We start from the raw sequence: 19,439 nt of genomic DNA on the forward strand, positions 1-19,439 counted from the left end.
ATCTACACCGGTTCAGGGACCCCTCAGCCCTGCTCTGGCGTGAAACTGGACAAAGGAAAGGGGAGTGACCACTCCCCTCACCTGCACCTCCCCTGGGAGGTGCCCAGAGCTCCTCCAGTGTGCTCCAGACCTCTGCCATCTTGGAAACAGAGGTGCTGCTGGCACACTGGACTGCTCTGAGTGGCCAGGGCCAGCAGGTGACGTCAGGGACTCCTTCTGATAGGCTCCTTCAGGTGTTGCTAGCCTATCCTCTCTCCTAAGTAGCCAAACCCTTTTTTCTGGGTATTTAGGGTCTCTGCTTTGGGGAATTCCTTAGATAACGAATGCAAGAGCTCATCCGAGTTCCTCTGCATCTCTCTCTTCACCTTCTGCCAAGGAATCGACTGCTGACCGCGCAGGAAGCCTGCAAAACTGCAACAAAGTAGCAACGACGACTACTGCGACACTGTAACGCTGATCCTGCCGCCTTGTCAACTGTTTTCCTGGTGGTGCATGCTGTGGGGGTAGTCTGCCTCCTTTCTGCACTAGAAGCTCCGAAGAAATCTCCTGTGGGTCAACGGAATCGTCCCCCTGCAACCGGAAGCACCAAAGAACTGCATCACCGGTCCTCTGGGTCTCCTCTCAGCACAACGAGCAAGGTCCATGGAACTCAGCAACTCTGTCCAAGTGACTCCCACAGTCCAGTGACTCTTCAGTCCAAGTTTGGTGGAGGTAAGTCCTTGCATCCCCACGCCAGGCTGCATTGCTGGGAACCGCGTGTTTTGCAGCTACTCCGGCTCCTGTGCACTCCACAAAGATCTCCTTTGTGTATTGTCAAGCCTGGGTCCACGGCACTCTAACCTGCATTGCACGGCCTCCTGAGTTGTCCTCCGGCGGCGTGGGACTCTCTTGTGCAACTTCGGGTGAGCACCGTTTCACTCCACTTTGTAGTGCCTGTTCTGGCACTTCTGCAGGTGCTGCCTGCTTATGAGAGGGCTCCTTGTCTTGCTGGACACCCCCTCTGTCGCCTCACGCAATTGGTGACATCCTGGTCCCTCCTGGGCCACAGCAGCATCCAAAAACCCTAACCGCAAGCTTTGCAGCTAGCAAGGCTTGTTTATGGTTGTTTCTGCAGGAAAACACTTTTGCACGACTCTTCACAACGTGGGACATCCATCCTCTAAAGGGGAAGTTTCTAGCCCTTGTCGTTCTTGCAGAATCCTCAGCTTCTACTGTCCAGTAGTAGCTTCTTTGCAACTACAGCTGGTATTACCTGGGCATCTGCCCACTCTCGACTTGATTGGACTAGGTCTCCTTGTTCCACAGGTACCCTCGTCTGGAAATCCATTGTTGTTGTATTGCTGGTTTTGGTCTTTCCTGCAGATTTCCTCTATCACGACTTCTGTGCTCTTTGGGGAACTTTAGTGCACTTTAAACTCACTTTTCAGGGTCTTGGGGTGGGCTATTTTTCTAACCCTCACTGTTTTCTTACAGTCCCAGCGACCCTCTTCAAGGTCACATAGGTTTGGGGTCCATTTGTGGTTCGCATTCCACTTTTGGAGTATATGGTTTGTGTTGCCCCTATCCCTATGTGTCCCCATTGCATCCTATTGTAACTATACATTGTTTGCACTGTTTTCTATTACTATACTGCATATTTTTGGTATTGTGCACATATATCTTGTGTATATTTGCTATCCTCATACTGAGGGTACTCACTGAGATACTTTGGCATATTGTCATAAAAATAAAGTACCTTTATTTTTAGTATATCTGTGTATTGTGTTTTCTTATGCTATTGTGCATATGACACTAGTGGTACTGCAGGAGCTTCACTCGTCTCCTAGTTCAGCCTAAGCTGCTCTGCAAAGCTACCTTTTCTATCAGCCTAAGCTGCTAGACACCCCTATACACTAATAAGGGATACCTGGGCCTGGTGCAAGGTGTAAGTACCCCTTGGTACTCACTACAAGCCAGTCCAGTCTCCTACAACAGGTCACATCTCCCATTAAGGAAATCACCAGTTCCCTGAAATGCTAAAGCATTTCTAGCTTGGCAGCAGGCGTGGGCCCTCATTGACTCCTGGAGGACCTATCACCCCAATGAACGGGATTACTAATTTTTTTGATTATATAACTTACATGTCCGACTAGATACTATTCTGACCTTACCAGATGTGTATGAGTCGGTCCTGGTGTTGGAGTACTTAATCAGACCTGTATCGGACCATGACACCCATACTCCTCAGCCTTCAATGGACTCTGCCCTCCTCCTTGTCTCCAGATGGAAGCTGAGACCAGAGCTTCTAGAAGGCCAAGACTTCTAGGATAATTTTGGCACTGCCATACAGCTGTATTTTGTGGAGAACGAGGGGTCAGAGGACTCAGTCTTGACCAAATGGGAGGCTCTCAAAGCACTGATTAGAGGGTATTGTCTTTCAGCTGCCATAGGGGTGTGACAGATGCTCCTAAATTATATTATGCAAGCAGAAACTGCACCGAGAGCCCTCGAGATGCGTTGCGCAGATGATCCAAATATCCAGTATGAACTGTTGGAGGACAAGGGGAAGGTAGCAGAGTAGACTGAGAGGCTACAATGGTTTGACCATAAGGAGTACATGGCCCACACCCATACGGAGGGCGATCATGTGGGGGCACTTCTGGCATAGCTGGCAAAGCCAGCCAGTAGAGGCTTGTGATCGGGGAACTGCACACGCCCTTGGGTCGCACCATATTCTGGCAAGGTGATCTTAATTAGGAATTCTGCAAATACTATGCAGCCCTTTACCAGAGCAAAGCTGACATGGAGAACACAGTGATCCAGGCTTTCTTGGAGTGGGTGGCTCTACCGTCCCTCACACCCCAAGAATTGAAGCCCTCGTTCAAGATATTACTTTGTGGGAGGTTTGAGCACCCATCTGAGGCATGGTGTGGAACAAAACTCCTGGCCTGGATGGCCTCCCGGCAGAAATCTATCTAGCCTACATAGAGGAGCTGAGCCCATGCCTTGTCTCGATGTTTAAGGCAGCTAAAGAATACGGGGTCTTACCGGGTCTGCCCCGGGAGCACTTATCATACTACTTTTGAAACCTGGGATACAAGCAATGGACATGGCGTCCTATATGCCTCTCTTGATGTTGAGCTCGGATTATAAAATACTCAGCAGAATATTGGCCATTCGGCTGCTGTGGCACATGCCCTCCCGGGTCCACCGGGACCAATCTGGATTTATACCAGGTCACAATACAGCTTTTAACACCCAAAGACATCTGTCACACCTAGATACACTACCACTGACAAGAACAAACCTGCAATCTTTGCAGTCGATTTCAAAAAAGCTTTTGGTAGTCTGGAATGGCACTATCTATATGAGGTGCTACGCAAACTTGGGGTGGGCAAGAGCTTTGTGGCTTGAACTCAATTGCTCTTTACACAGCCACAGGCTTGCATCTGGATGGGCAGAGCTATATCTGAGAGTATAAAAATTGCACAGGGAACCCGACAAAGCTGTCTGCTCTCTCCCCTCCTTTTCGCACTCGCAATTGAGCCTCTCGTTTGCTCGGCCCACACCAGAAAACCTTACAAAGGCCTACAAGCTGCAGGGCAGGAACATAACAAAACACTATATACTGACAAATTCCTAATGTTCTGTGAGAATACAGAGGGAGTACTAAGTGGAGAGAGAGAGATGTTGGATCGTAACTGCACCATCTCAGGTCTCCAGGTGAACTGGTAGAAATCTAGCCTCTTGCCCATAGCTGCTGATAGACTCACCCTGAGAGACATCGAAGACCTTCAATGGGAAATGGATGACTACCACGATCCACACAACCTATTAGAGGGCAACGTGGCACGAGCGTTTGAGGGACTCCGTAGCAGCAAGTCATTATGGAGCTCCCTGCCTCTCTCTGTAGAAGGCGTGTGCTCTACTGAAAATGATCACTTTACCTCATTTGCACTATTTTTTTTGTCATGCTCCCTGTTGGACCTGACAGCCTCAGGGCGGTCACCCCTAACTTTTTGCCTGCCTCCCTCCACTTTTTGGACACTGCTTTTGCTGGTTTTAGTACTCTGCGGACTTTACCACGGCTAACCAGTGCTAAAGTGCAAATGCTCTCTCCCTTAAAACATGATGACATTGGATCATGCCCAATTATTAATTTTACTTATAAGTCCGTAGTAAAGTGCACTATATGTGCCCAGGGCCTGTACATGAAATGCATCTAGTGAGCCTGAGCACTGATTGTGCCACCCACTTAAGTAGCCCCTTAACGATGTCTCAGGCCTGCCATTGTAAGGCCTGTGTGTGCAGTTTCACTGCCAATTCGACTTGGCATTTAAGAGCACTTGCAAACCTAAACCTCCCCTTTTTCTACATATAAGTCACCCCTAAGGTGGGCCCTAGGTAACCCATAGGGCAGGGTATTGTGTAGACAAAAGGCAGGACATCTACCTGTGTAGTTTACATGTCCTGGTAGTGTAAAACTCCTAAATTCGTTTTACACTGCTGTGAGGCCTGCTTCTTTTTATAGGCTAACATTAGGGCTACCCTCATATATTGTTTGAGTGGTAGCTCCTGATCTGAAAAGAGTAACAAGGTAAAATTTAGTACGGCCAGAATGGTAATACAAATTCCCGCTGACTGGTGAAGTTGGATTTAATATTATTATTTTAGAAATGCCACTTTTAGAAAGTGAGCATTTCTCTGCACTTAAATCTTTCTGTGCCTTAAAATCCACGTCTAGCTGGGTTTAGTTGACAGCTCCTTGTGCATTCACTCAGACACACCCCAAACACAGGATACACAGCCTCACTTGCATGTATCTGCATTTTGAATGGGTCTTCCTGGGCTGGGAGGGTGGAGGGCCTGACACTTACATGCCAAAGGACAGTAGCCTGCCCTCGCACAAAGGACTGCCACACCCCCTACTGGGACCCTGGCAGACAGGAGAGAACTGAAAGGGGAACTTGTGCACTTCTATGCCACTCTTTGAAGTTTCCCCCACTTCAAAGGCACAGTTGGGTATTTAAACAGGGCCTCTGTCCCTACCAACTCAGACACTTCCTGGGGAAAAAACCCTGAACCAGAACCTGCAACCTGCCAAGAAGAACTGCCTGGCTGCCCAAAGGACTCATCTGACTGCTTTCTGAGAAGGACTGCTGCCTTACTGTTGCCCTGCTGCCTTGCTGCTCTCTGGCTGTGCTGAGATATGCTCTCCAAGGGCTTGGATAGAGCTTGCCTCCTGTTCCCTGAAGTCACAGGACCAAAAATACTTAATTCCTCCAAGAAAAACTTCCTGTGCGGGGAAAATCGACGCACAGCCTGCCAGAAATGACACACAGCCTGCATCACAGTGAGAAAATCACCGCACACCGAATCGGAACAACACAGCCCAATTTCGCAAAGAGAAGACTGACGCAGCGCCGGTGTAGCAACCAGAAATTCGACACACAGCCCACTGGATCGACACAAAGCTGAGCCAGAATGACGCAGCCCAACATCCTGAGAGGAATCGATGCAGCATCTGCTGTGCAATAGAAATTTCCACGCAACACCCACCGGATCGACGCAGCCCCTGGGACTTCATCCTGTCAGCGCCGGATTTCCACTCATCTCCTCCTCTGCGGTCCCTTGCAGAGAATTTGAATGCAAACCAGGTACCTTGTGCTTGCAACAGACATTTGTTGCTTTTAAGAGACTAAAGACTCTTTATATCCTTTTTACAGTGATATTTCAACATATACTTATTGCATCTTAATGGTTTTGACCTGCATCTTATCAGATAAATATTATATATTTTTCTAATCATTGTGTGGTGTTTTTTTGTGGTGTTATTGCATGATTTATTGCACAAATACTTTACACATTGCCTTCTAAGTTAAGCCTGACTGCTCAGTGCCAAGCTACCAGAGGGCGGGCACAGGATAATTTGGATTGTGTGTGACTTACCCTGACTAGAGTGAGGGTCATTGCTTGGACGGGGGTAACCTGACTACCAGCCAAAGACCCCATTTCCAATACTCCCCGTACAGATATCTGCAAAGACCGTTTGGGAATTGGAATCCCTACTTATTAGCTTTTTTGGGGGCTCAGGCTGCAGGAGAGTGGCCACTGGCTACTCCAGCCACCTATTTTGTTTGGGGGGCTGGCCATTCTGGATTTCGAGTCCTATTACCTGGCGGGCCAGATTCAAAGGCTGGAGGAAAGGATAACGAACTGGATGATGACAGAGTAAGAGGTGCATCCTTTCACCCCAGACCTCTCCTCATTGAGCAAAGTGCTGCTCTGACTCCCCCTTCCTACAATTCCAGCTCCTCAGAGCTTGCGGTGTTGAGGCATTGCTGGTTGCAGCATCTCTGAAGATCAAAGTGTCCCATACCATATGCCCCAGAAATTCCACTTCGATTCCTAGTGGAGTTACCCTATGGTGGGAGCTCGGGGGCACTCAGCCTGGGCAGAAGGGGAGGCCGATACAATGGGAACCCTCTATAAGGCCAACACACTCCTGCCTTTTGAGGACTTCTGTGCTAGCCACGCCTTACCACCTGGCTATTTTCTCCTTCATAGGCCCCTTACCAGAGTGTTGCGGAGGCAAAGGAAGCAGGGCCCGGCAGAGCCACGTAAATGAGCAACATGCCAGTATTTGGTAACTGAAAAAGGCACCTATAAGGCGGTGACAAGTCTCTAACGCAGAATTAGATTGGACCTTATCTCACTCCTGATGGCTCTCCGCCTGAAATGGGAGGATGACCTAGGGCAAGGTATAATTGATGAGGCATGAGAGGCTATCCTAGAGTGCACCCCTAAAATATCACGAAATGCCAGATTTAAACATATTAACTTTTATGTGCTACACAACGTGTATTTAACACCAGTGAAACTCTCCAGGCACTTTGGTTTAGTGGAACGTAAATGCCCGAGGGACGATGCAGAAGTGGCAGAATTTTTCCACATGTTCTGGGCCTGCCAATCCCTAACAACATATTGGACAGCTGTAACCAAGACCTTAACTGAGGTGCTTGACCAAGAGGTTCCTCATGCACCTGGACATTGTTTACTAGGCTGGTATCTCCACAAGCCTAAAGTGAAAATATCCAATCAGTTACAAGACCTGACACTTCTGATAGCCAAAAGAGAAATCACTCGGAATTGGAAAGCAGTGAGAGGTCCTACCTTCCAGACCTGGAAACGAGAGGTGCTAAAATGAGTTAAATTGGAGGAGATGATAAAACTATGTGAAGCCAGGTGCGGTCAGGGAACTATGAAGAGGCACAGGCCTGGGCAACTCCAGTGCTTGCATTTGAGAATTCTAACTCCCAACCCCATAAAACAAAACAAAGACACCCCAGAGGAGGGTGTGCACTGAGCATCTCAAGTTAGAATAAGTACAGTATCTCCACAGTGGTCCTGCAGGTAACTGCAGGTAGATACATAAGGTTCTAGACTCACCCTACTGTTAGGGACCTCTGTTACTACACCATGGACTGATACTAAACACTGATGCAAGGCAGATAGCGGAGGGAGTAGTATGAAGTGGAAAGCTGCACCAGAGCTATATACTATGTTTTCCACTAAAGACAGCCAACAAGAACCGCTTCACAACAGGTCGGCCCAAGTAGCGATATGACCTCACTTATTGTGTACCTTTGCCAATGTACAAGCTAATGGAGGCCGAGGTACTTAATTGCAAAACGTCTGGACTACTTATAAGCTTATATTGACACGCCTAATGCGAAGTTGTAGTAAGTATTTGTTAAAAACTAGGAAAATCAGTTTGAAAAACAACAGTGGATCTGTAAGGGACAAATTTAAACAGTAAGCAAATAGCAGAAAAGTCTGGCATTGGTCTCACCCCATGGACAATACTGCACACCTCTCTCTTATCTTGATAGTCTACTCACCTTTAATTGAGCCACCAAAGCCTTCTCTGGGACCTTGCATTAAGGAGAAGAGTGAGGCTAGAGGAGGTGTGAATTGTGGCATTATTTAGCAGGGTTAATGCATTATTCCTCTGCCTTGCTCTCCTGACATACTGAATATTTGCATCTCTATTTAATCAGCATAAACTTGCAGAGGCTGCATGTAAGACAATGGGAAACTTCAACAGAATAGAATTAGGGATTTAAGGTTCACAGGTTAGGAGTTCAGAGGTTAATAGACTAAGAGCTGGTGTTGAAGGGCATAGGATGGTGGGTACAGGAATTAGGGGTTAACGGTTGTGTGTCAGAACAACGCAGGCATTTACCACGGCTGACTTAAGAATGCTGCCTGAACCACAAATGCGTCTCTACAACGCATTTGTTTACAACGCAAGTCTTTATGATTACATGCCTTGGAGAAAGGGCTGGATTTTGGAGTAGTATAATTTACTATTCCAACTCCAGTCTGCGCCACAGTAGGGAAGATTTTGGACTTAAAGTCCAACATCAGTCTAACAACGCTTTCCCTAAGCGTTATATTGACTTGTGTGGTAAAGGAATGTGTTGTAAAGACACATTAGTGGTTCTAGCTGCTTTTTGAAGGCACAGTGTGGTTCGAGCTGTGTTGTTAAGGCTGTTTCCCATGGTTTGTGGTGAAAGGCTAAGGGTCTGAGGCACAGGTTAAATTTTGGGTTATAGGGTTAAGGGTTACAGGTTTAAGGGATGAGGGGCTATGGGTTCCAATGGTTAAGGTTTATGAGTTAAGGGTATATAGTATAGAGATGCAGGGGTAGGGCAATGGTGTTACAGGTGGGAGGTTCACAGTATAGGGTATTGGGGTGATGGTAGGGGGGATAGGTGTAAGATAAGGTTTTAAGGATTTGGGATATTTAGGTTAAAGATTAAGGATTATTTAATTTGGGTCTAGATTTCATGTTTGGCTTTTAGTGGTTTTATGTCTATAAGTTAAGGGTGTAAAGATATATGGTAAATCTCTTGATGTGTTTAATTTAAGGTGGGTTGATGAGAGTTAAAATTCATATAGGCCTACCCACAAGAATAACACATACTGCTTTTCACAGCCCAACTACACAATTTAATTTTAACTGAGCACACTTCATTTTGGAAGTGAAGCAAGTAGGAATAAAAACAAACTGATACTATTTCACTGTAAAAGATGAAGAGTAGCATGATACAACCCATTGCCTCTCCCTATGCCTCTACCACTACACCTCTATCAGCTGTGTAAAAATGTCATCAGTTACAAAATCCACTCCCTTGTCAACATTTCCAGATCCACCTCATATGCCTTCCCCGTCATAAAGCAAGACATTTAACAGAGTACCCCAGGCCCCTATAAATGCTCCTGCATAGGTTTTCTAGTCCAAACATGGCGTCCACATATTCATCTCACATTCCACTAGCCCTTTCTTTCTAGATCATGCCTCCCATCCATTATAGATTTGACACTGTCACCAACCATTGCCCTCTTGCTTCTTCCTAATGCAGGAAGTTCTTTGCTCTGCAACTTTTAGTCCTAGGGTGTTTGGAGCATATTATTGCCCAAACTTTTCATCACATGTAATGATCAATCAAGTGTAAATGATTGGTACCTTTTACTTTTAGATACCAATAAAATAATGTTTAATATAATTGTAGTTCTGTTTGGTGTCTCTGTGTCTCATGCTGCATTGAAATGTGATTGCAAATTGTCCCCTGTCATTTTACGAATGCAGGTGAATTTTGTGATGTGACCTATGTACAAATATGTTGATTCAGCAAATGGCAAATGACATAAGGTAGCAGATGACCTGCCTAATTAATATTCATTAGGCAAGTTGTAGCAACTGAAATTAGTGTCACAAGGAAAGTCGTTAACATGCCCCTCCAAACTGATATCCTGCCTGGGTTTCTAAACCTATTTTAGGATTCAGAGAAAGGTTTCCAAATCACAAAATGTGACTTGTACATCCCAAAAAGTGATTTAGTGGTCACAGCCCTGTAATTATGTCAATCACAAACCAGGTTTTTAGAATTAGAGAAAGCCTGTACTTGTTAATCATGGAGGAGGATATATTTGGATTGAAATCTCCTTGGGCTCCATGAGGCCTTTGTTCACACTAACAGCTGTGCAAAACACACATTGATATGTTGGAGCTCCAGGGTTCTATCAGCCATCAAAAGCCCAGAGCACTCCATTGTTTTCAACAGAGCTCCCAACATTCCAGTGTTCTAATTTATGTTAAAAGGACACTGTCACAAGACAGTTAATTCTGACATTTCAGATACCTCCACTGATGTGGAAGGGGAGCAAGGGAGAGGCAGATGCGTGAACAACAAAGTCTTCTTGCCAGGGAGTCAATTGCCTGAAAGAAATGTAAGTGTGTGCAATTGGTTAATCTAAAAACATAAAAGCTGGTCAGGAAGTACAATTGGCTTTTATTGATGGAGTGACTTAAAGAGTATTTGTTTGCAATATATGGTAAAGTGACCTGACAAGCTGTAAAATTGGGGGCTTTTAAGGGACAGTTAGAAAAATGTTCGCACTTGGTTTAGTCTGCACATTATTCAGACCTATCATTTGGAAGCACTTTCAATCTTGAACCTAAATCTGTTGTGGACTTTGTGATAGTCTTTCTAACCAGAATTCAGTTCTGTGGCTCTCTTATTACACATACAGATATCTGCAGTGATCCCTTTAACCAATTGAGGTTTTACAACACAAAAAGCGCATCTCTCACTGATTAGTTTAAAATGCATTTATTTTTCATTTAAAGTGTGTGTCATTTTATATGAAGTTACTTGAAGGTGAAGGACCAGCAAAATAGTTACAGAATATTATGGGGCATATATATACTCTGTTTGCGCTGGATTTGCGTCGTTTTTTTTTACGCAAATCCGACGCAAAACTAACTCCATATTTATACTTTGGCGTTAGACATGTCGAGCGCCAAAGATCTTGGAGTTTGCGTCATTTTTTAGCGTGGACACCTTCCTTGCGTTAATGATATGCAAGGTAGGCGTTCCCTACTAAAAAATGACTCCGAGGCATGTGCGCTGTATTTACACTCCTGGGCAAAAATGACGCCCGGGAGTGGGCGGGTCAAATAAAATGACGTCCAGCCGCGTTTGCGTCATTTTTTAACGCCTGCTCAGGGCAGGCGTTAAGGGACCTGTGGGCTCGGAAGGAGCCCAGAGGTGCCCTCCCATGCCCCCAGGGACCCCAGGAGGACGCCCAAGGATGGAGGGACCCATCCCAGGGAACTTAAGGTAAGTTCAGGTAAGTATTTTTTGTTTTTTGTTTTTGTGGCATAGGGGGCCTGATTTGTGCCCCCCTACATGCCACTATGCCCAATGACCATGCCCAGGGGACATAAGTCCCCTGGGCATGGCCATTGGGCAAGGGGGCATGACTCCTGTCTTTGCTAAGACAGGAGTCATTTCAATGGGGGTTGGGAGTAAAAAAAAAAACGGCGCAAATCGGGTTGAGGCGAAACTTTTGCCTCAGCCTGACTTGCCCCATTTTTTGACGCCCAAGCTCCATTGTCCCCTACGCCGGCGCTGCCTGGTGTAAGTCTTTTTTTTTTACGCACACCAGGCAGCTCCGCCGGCTAACGCCGGCTAACGTCATTCAATAAATACAGCGCCTGCATGGCGCTTCAGAATGGCGTTAGCCGGCGTTAAATTTTTTGACACACAACTGCGTTGGCGCAGTTGTGCTTCGAAAAGTATAAATATGGCCCTATGTTCTTTTTAGCCAACCCTTTGATCCCGTCTGGATGCTCACAGACCTCTACCCCACTGGTCCCAAGATCACAGTTCCTATACTTTTTTAAATGCATCTCGACCAGTGGTGAAAGGTAAACTAGAAAACCTAAATCTGAGGGTGATAATGTTGACAAAACATACTTTTACTGCCATGAAACAATGCCATCAAAAATGCTTTGTGATTCTGCCCCAGTGTATGCAAAATTATACTGTGAACCAACACCAATAAGGGCACAACAAAGCACAAAAACCCACAGTGGGGAGAGCACACAAATAACAGCACGCTCTTCCTTTTTCAGATCCTTCTTGTCCCATCTCTTATTAATATAAACAGCCTGTTATTTTCTGTTCACGTAAGTTGTTCCCTCTTTCCCAGGTCCTTGACGATTTGACAGGGATCAGCTTTACTCTCGAAAACAACAGGGTTAATATTTCCACTGCGTGGCCAATAATTTTATTCTTAAATGTGAAAATAATGCATATTTGAGAACACTGTAAAATATGCGCACACACATTCACAGCTTATCTTCATAATAACCGTTAAAAATAACATCAAAAGAACGCCAGTTCAACACATTCCTTGTATTAAATAATCTATATTCTGAAGGTCTGACATTTCTATACGTCTCAGTGATGATCAAAGATAGCAAAGAACAGAAAAGATTGAGATTCCTGCCTTCTGGGTGGTTCTGTTGGGGGGATTTCTTGATGTTCATGATAATATCTAGTATCAAGAGAATAGAATAAAAGATAAACTAGCTATGCAGTATGCTAATAGGCTACATTAATAGCACTTCTTCAAATACCTTCGGTTGAATACCCTGAGCCATCCCAAGCCTAAATTAAAAATGCCATTGAACACTATATGTAAGGTCTAATGCATTTGACTACAAAAGTAAATCTTTTTTCTCAGAACGCCTCTATAATTGTATTCTTAAAACTGTAACAAAGTGAACATCTGATAAGAAAGTAGGCATTTCCTTCTTTTCACATTTTATAGGCCAAGGCTTGCTCCAGAAATATTTGAAGGATATTTTGTGAGGCGCATACCAATATTCTATAAACACACTCAAAGAATATTTGGATTGTAGCAAGTACATCTGAAACACGGGATGATGTACTTGGAACAGTCTATAGCAGTGGTTCCCAAACTTTTTAGAACCACAACCCAATTTGTATTACTACAAAATTTCACAGACCACCTAGTTTTACTGGATATGAGGCGGGCACTGTTTTAATATAACTATAACATTGTGTGGTAGCACACTGTCATTTATAGACAACACATTTTACATTGGAATGGACACTAAATTGGCACAGACATAAAGTTTTACTAATAAAGCAATATTGCACACAAATGATAATGTGTGGAATTCGTGTTTCAGGGAATATTTATCATTTGTTCATCACCAGGTGTCTTGATTTGTTTTGTGATCCTAATAAAATATATGTTTCCATCACATTTCTAGCACCAAATTTACGGAGTTAAAGTAATTTTTTGATCGTGGGAATCTACTTTGCGTCAATGAGATGCAAAGTAGTGGTTCCCGTGCAAAAAATGACTCTATGGCCTTAGCGCCATACTTATCCCCCTATGCTAAAATCACGCACAGGAGGGAGGAAGGCGTAAAAAAATGGTGCAACGCTTGCTTTGCACCACTTTTTAATGCCTGGGTTAAGGCAGGCGTTAGAGGACCTGGGGGTCTATTTCCATGTTGGAACACCATGGAATAAGCCCACAGGAGCCCTCCCCAGGCCCCATGGACACTACCACCCACACCAGAGGGACAGCAGAGGATGGGGAACCCCATCGTAGGTAAGTATAGGTAAGTACAGGTAAGTATTTTATTTTATTTTTTAAAGTGCCATTGGGGGCCCTGAAATGGGCCCCCCTACATGGCACTGGGTGCAATAGACATTCCCGGGGGTCCCTGGTCCCCTGTGCTGGTGGAGATGATTCCTGTCTTTTTTAAGACAGGACTCATGTGGTAGGGATGGTTTTACATCCGAAAATGACTTTAGGCAGGTTAGAGTCCTTTTTTTTTTTACCCTAACCTGCCTAACACAATTTTTTGGTGCAAAACCCCCTTCTTCCATACCGCCAGCCCCACAAGACTTACACCATTTTTTTTACGCTAGCCTACCCTTTGCACTGGCTTCCACCATTCCATAAATATGGTGCCCGGCCGCTGCACCGAAATGGTGCAAGCCAGTGCTAAGCATATTGGTGCAAAACTGCATTAGTGCAGTTTTGCACCAAAAAGTATAAATCAGGGCCTTAGTATTCCTGGCAGGTAGCTTCTCACACACACATTTAGTCATTAATGTTAATCTGTGCTTTTGAAAATGAAATATATGTAGCACAAAACAGTGCCTGGGCAAATTGTTTTTAAAAGTGCCCAAAATAAATGACAACTGATTCCACACCCACTAGAAAATTCTCAATGGAGGGTGCAATATCCTGATACAGACTGAAACATCTCAATTATCCAGAAATGAAAACAGGAGAATAATGCATAGGGAAAAAAAGCGTGGGTGATACATTTTAACATGAGAAGGAGATCAGGCAATAATAAAGGCGAAGCAGTGATATTATAATGATGCTCCTTGAACACATAGCTCCTTTCTTTAAGCCAATCATAGGTGGTAGCATGTTATACCATCTCTAGGTAAATGGTTTGCAGTAATGCATCTGATGGCAGTAGGCTCCTTCTTCTGTGTTGAAGGAGTAGCGGTGTCTGCATTTCTGTTATGTGTGTTGGGATAACATTTTCTCTAGCATGCCACAGTAGCTCAGTTTTCCCAATCCAACCTGAAATCAGCAAAAAGTCAAGATAGACCACTGTACTATTCCCAGGTACCCACAACTCCTAGGTCCCTTAACTGCATGCACATCCCATTGGTTCTACCTTCTGACCTGCAACATATATACAAACACCACATCCACACACATTGAATAAATGTAGAAGCAATCTGTGATGACAAATACTGCTTCCTCAATGTTGTAGCCAAGTACACAGGAGGACACATTAATCATGCATATCTATGCACTCTAATGTAACTCAAGGGTGCAAAAGTGTGCAAGATTACATTTTACATGATTGCCTTGCCTTCCCCACTGCACAACACACTTATGTGTGGTTGATTCGAGGTGTGTGAAATTTGCATAAATTGCTTTTGCATAAATACACAAAAGTTCACGAAACAATGCAAACTTTGTGTAATTAAGTGAAATGCACATCTGGTACTTAGTACTATATTTTAGTCTTAAATTCATACCCCTATTCATTTTGGATAGGAGGACGCATTCTACTCTAAAAAACATAGAACTAAAATGCTACTGCACAAACAACAGCTGCTCGTGTTCTGGTCATTCCTTTTATTCCAGCATAATCACATACTGCTGTGTAATTTCAGGAGTTTGTGTTACAATCTTAATGCAGCATTCCTAAAATTACATGAAATACGCTGGTGTCATTTAAATTTCCCCTAGACCTAGGTTGAATGTCTGTTAAGGAATACCCAGACAGCAGTGGACAGTCTGATAAGGACACCAATACTGACACCTAAACACAGGATGGACAGATGAGGAGACATTAAGATGTTCAAAATGTCTTAAGTTGTTTTCTACATAATGATGCATATCAATATGTTCATTGGCATAAGAAAGAAAATAATAGAATATCATATGAAAAATAAGTCATATTGTTAGACACATGACCACCTTCAATCCATTCCCGGAGTGCACCCTTCATTTTTCCTGTGTTCTATGGTGTGGAGCTGCTTACATCTCTTTTTTAGTATGGCACCCCATAAATGATGATGTTGAAGGACACAGTGGTGTCTATCCACACCTGAAAACCATAGGGAGTTTGGTGGGCATATAGCTTCCAGGACATCAGTTATCCTTTGTAGAGGTATAGCAATGTCCATTTGAGACTTAGCAATCTGGCTCTTACTGCTTTGTTTTATCTTGTTGTCAGGTGTATTTCACTGGTGACCAAGCTCATCTTTCCCCTAGAGACCTGATGAACCTTTTTACTTCAAAAATGAGTTCCCCTAAAGCTGCTTAGACATATATAGGCCCTCATTACAACCCTGGCGGTAAAACCCGCTTTCCGCCACGCAGAAGACCGCCAACATACCTCTGCGGCAGTGGAATTCCGCTACAGGTATTACGACCCACATCTCGTAATCCGCCACAATACAGACACCCACACAAGTCCGCTACACCAAAGGTCAGTGATAAACTGACGATACCAAAACTGCCACTGTCACGCCAACAGGAATAAGCCCACAGTATCACGACCCACGAATCAACGTAGCGGTCATTCAACCGCGGTAAACCATTGGTGGTACACACCGCCGCGCTAAAAATACACACACATTTACAAAACACAACCACATTGGACAATTTGAAATACACACACCTAATACACATACACACACCACACCCACACACCCAATCCAATATAAAGCACACACCCACATCACCCACAAACCCTTACAACCAAAAATTTGAAAGAAGGCCAGAGAGAGTGACCACCTAAAACAACACCAGCATCCATAGACCCACAACACCATCACTTACACAACATCCCCGCACCTCAAACAACACACACCAACACATCCCCTCACACATCATAACCGACATCCACCTTACACATCCACCATACCACATCATGGCATCTCAAGGACACCCCAGGTTCTCTGAGGAGGAGCTCAGGGTCATGGTGGAGGAAATCGTCCGGGTAGAGCCACATCTATTCAGATCACAGGTGCAGCAGACATCCATTGCAAGGAAGATGGAGCTATGGTGCAGAATTGTCGACAGGGTTAACGCAGTGGGACAGCATCCAAGAACATGGGATGACATCAGGAAGAGGTGGAATGACCTACGGGGGAAGGTACGTTCCGTGATATCCAGACACCAGATTGCTGTACAGAGGACTGGCGGTGGACCACCACCTCCTCCCCCACAACTGACAACATGGGAGGAGCAAGTCTTGGCAATCATGCATCCTGAGGGCCTCGCAGGAGTAGCAGGAGGACTGGACTCTGGTAAGTCATACCTTAACTACTTTATCCCCCCAACCCACCTGCATACCATCACATACCGCCACCCTTACCCTCACACCCATCACCCCAACAACCCACAGATACCCCACTAACACAACCCACACATCCCAAAACCAAGCCCTGCATGTAACACCAATGCATGGACACCCATCACCAAAGCATGTCCAGTAGAGGGACTCACTCATGCCTCAAAATCACCAATCACACATGGGCCAAGCCAATAATGCAAGCACAGGAGTAGAGGGTCACTCACCCATTGCACAAGATGGCACTCACAGATACAATAACTATGCATTTACACCCCAACAGGACCCCTGCCCAACCTCACCTGACAGGAGGTGCCAGACATATCCAGTCCCCCCACAGAAGAGGCCCACAGTGATGACAGCAGCTCTGCACACCTGGATCAAGATGACCAACCCGGCCCATCAGGGACCTCGGGAAAGTCGTTTCCCCTGACACAGTCACAAACCACCACTGAACCTCCCCCCTCAGGAAACACCAGCACAGCACCCACCCAGCGGGCCCATCCCTCTGTCCCCAGGACACGTCAATCAGCAGTGTGTCCACCACTACAGGGAACCCAGGTAAACCCAATCAGACAGGACGATCAGGGACCTGGGGGCAGTGGCAGTGGGCACACGGTTCAGGGGACAGAGCACAGGATAACAGGGAAGCTGGGAGGACTGCTGTGCGACAGGGGGAGGACAGGCCCAGGGAACCGACACTCCACGAGGGACTCTCCAACATCATGGGAGCTTACCACCATTCCCAGGAGACCATGGGTACGGTACTGGCCAAGTTTCAGGAGACCCAGCGGCTGCAGGAGGAACGCTACCTGGGGATCAGGGAGGACTTGAAGTCCATCAACACCACCCTGTTCACCATTGCAGGGGTGCTGGCAGACCTTGTCAACACCATGAGGGACACAGTGGCACACAAACGGGCCCCTGACACTGGCCTGGACGATGAACAGCCCTCCACCTCTGCCGGCGCTAATGGACAGGAGGCACCACCACAGGACCAACAGGCCACCAGCACCCCACCCACTGCAGATGGAGAACCACCCAGCAAACGGTCCCTGAGAACCAGGAACAATAAAGAGAACATTGCCCAGACCCCCACAAGGAAATAAGACCCCCCTGAATATCACCCTTCTGTCCCACTTTGTCACCCTGTCCACCTTAAACTGCTATTGCTCCACTCCCTATGCCCCTTTGGACAATGCACCTGTGAAACAAATAGACTGGACTCTGCCATGGACATTCCTCCACCAATACCCCAGCCCATTTTACAACCCCCTCCACTTATTTGCACAGAAATAAACACACTTCAATCACAAAACAATCTGGAGTCAGTCTGTGCTTTCACAAATGTGTAATTGCAATATCTATGGAATATAGCAAAGTCAATGTACTTGTTCACATACCAATGTAACACAACTGTAGGGCAGCAGTAAGCATAGCAGACGGCACAAAGTGGGACCCAGATCTGTGAAATGGAAAGTCAAAGTGACAAGTCAGTGTCCATACACTGAGTGAAAATGACAGACTTATGCTAGCTCCAACAATAGTATGAGATGTGGGAAGCAGTTCCATCTTCTTACATGTATCTCACTGGAAGTATTGCATGATGATGTTGTTTCGGTTGTTGATATCCTCTTCTTCCGCCTCCTCTTCTTCACTGTCCACAGGCTCCACAGCTGCCACAAGACCACCATCTGGCCCATCCTCCTGCAGAAAAGGCACCTGCTGTTGCAAAGCCAGGTTGTGCAGCATACAGCATGCCATGATTTTCTGGCACACCGTCTTCGGTGAGTAGTATAGGGATCCACCTGTCAGATGGAGGCACCAGAATCTGGCCTTCAGGAGGCCGAAGGTGCGTTCCGTAATCCTACTAGTTCGCCCATGTGCCTCATTTTAGCGTTCCTCTGCCCTTGACCTGGGATTCCTCACTGGGGTCAGTAGCTATGACAGGTTGGGATAACCAGAGTCACCTGCAAATTTTGAGGAACAGCTGTTCGACACACACTAACCCTTAGGGACAACCCCATACCCTGACATCTATGTCAACTGTATTAGGACCTTGGCCTCACCTGTTAGCCACATACGGTGCCTCTGGAGTAGCCCCATCACATGAGGGATGCTGCTATTCCTCAAAATGTACGCGTCATGCACTGAGCCAGGATACCTGGCATTGACATGGGAGATGTACTGGTCTGCCAAACACACCATCTGCACATTCATCGAATGGTAGCTTTTCTGGTTTCTGTGCACCTGTTCATTCCTGCGGGGTGGTACAAATGCCACATGTGTTCCAACAATGGCACCAATGATGTTGGGGATATGTCCCAGGGCATAGAAGTCACCTTTCACTGTGGGCAAATCCTCCACCTGAGGGAAAACGATGTAGCTGCGCATGTGTTTCAGCAGGGCAGATAACACTCTGGACATCACGTTAGAGAACATTGGCTGGGACATCCCTGATGCCATGGCCACTGTTGTTTAAAAAGATCCACTGGCCAGGAAATGGAGTACAGACAGGACCTGCACTAGAGGGGGGATTCCTGTGGGATGGTGGATAGCTGAAATCAGGTCTGGCTCCAACTGGGCACACAGTTCCAGGATTGTTGCACGATCAAGTCTGTATGTGATTATGATGTGTCTCTCTTCTATTGTTGATAGGTCCACCAGG

Source organism: Pleurodeles waltl, chromosome 1_2 (assembly GCF_031143425.1).
Source record: "Pleurodeles waltl isolate 20211129_DDA chromosome 1_2, aPleWal1.hap1.20221129, whole genome shotgun sequence".
Taxonomy (NCBI): Eukaryota; Metazoa; Chordata; class Amphibia; order Caudata; family Salamandridae; genus Pleurodeles; species Pleurodeles waltl.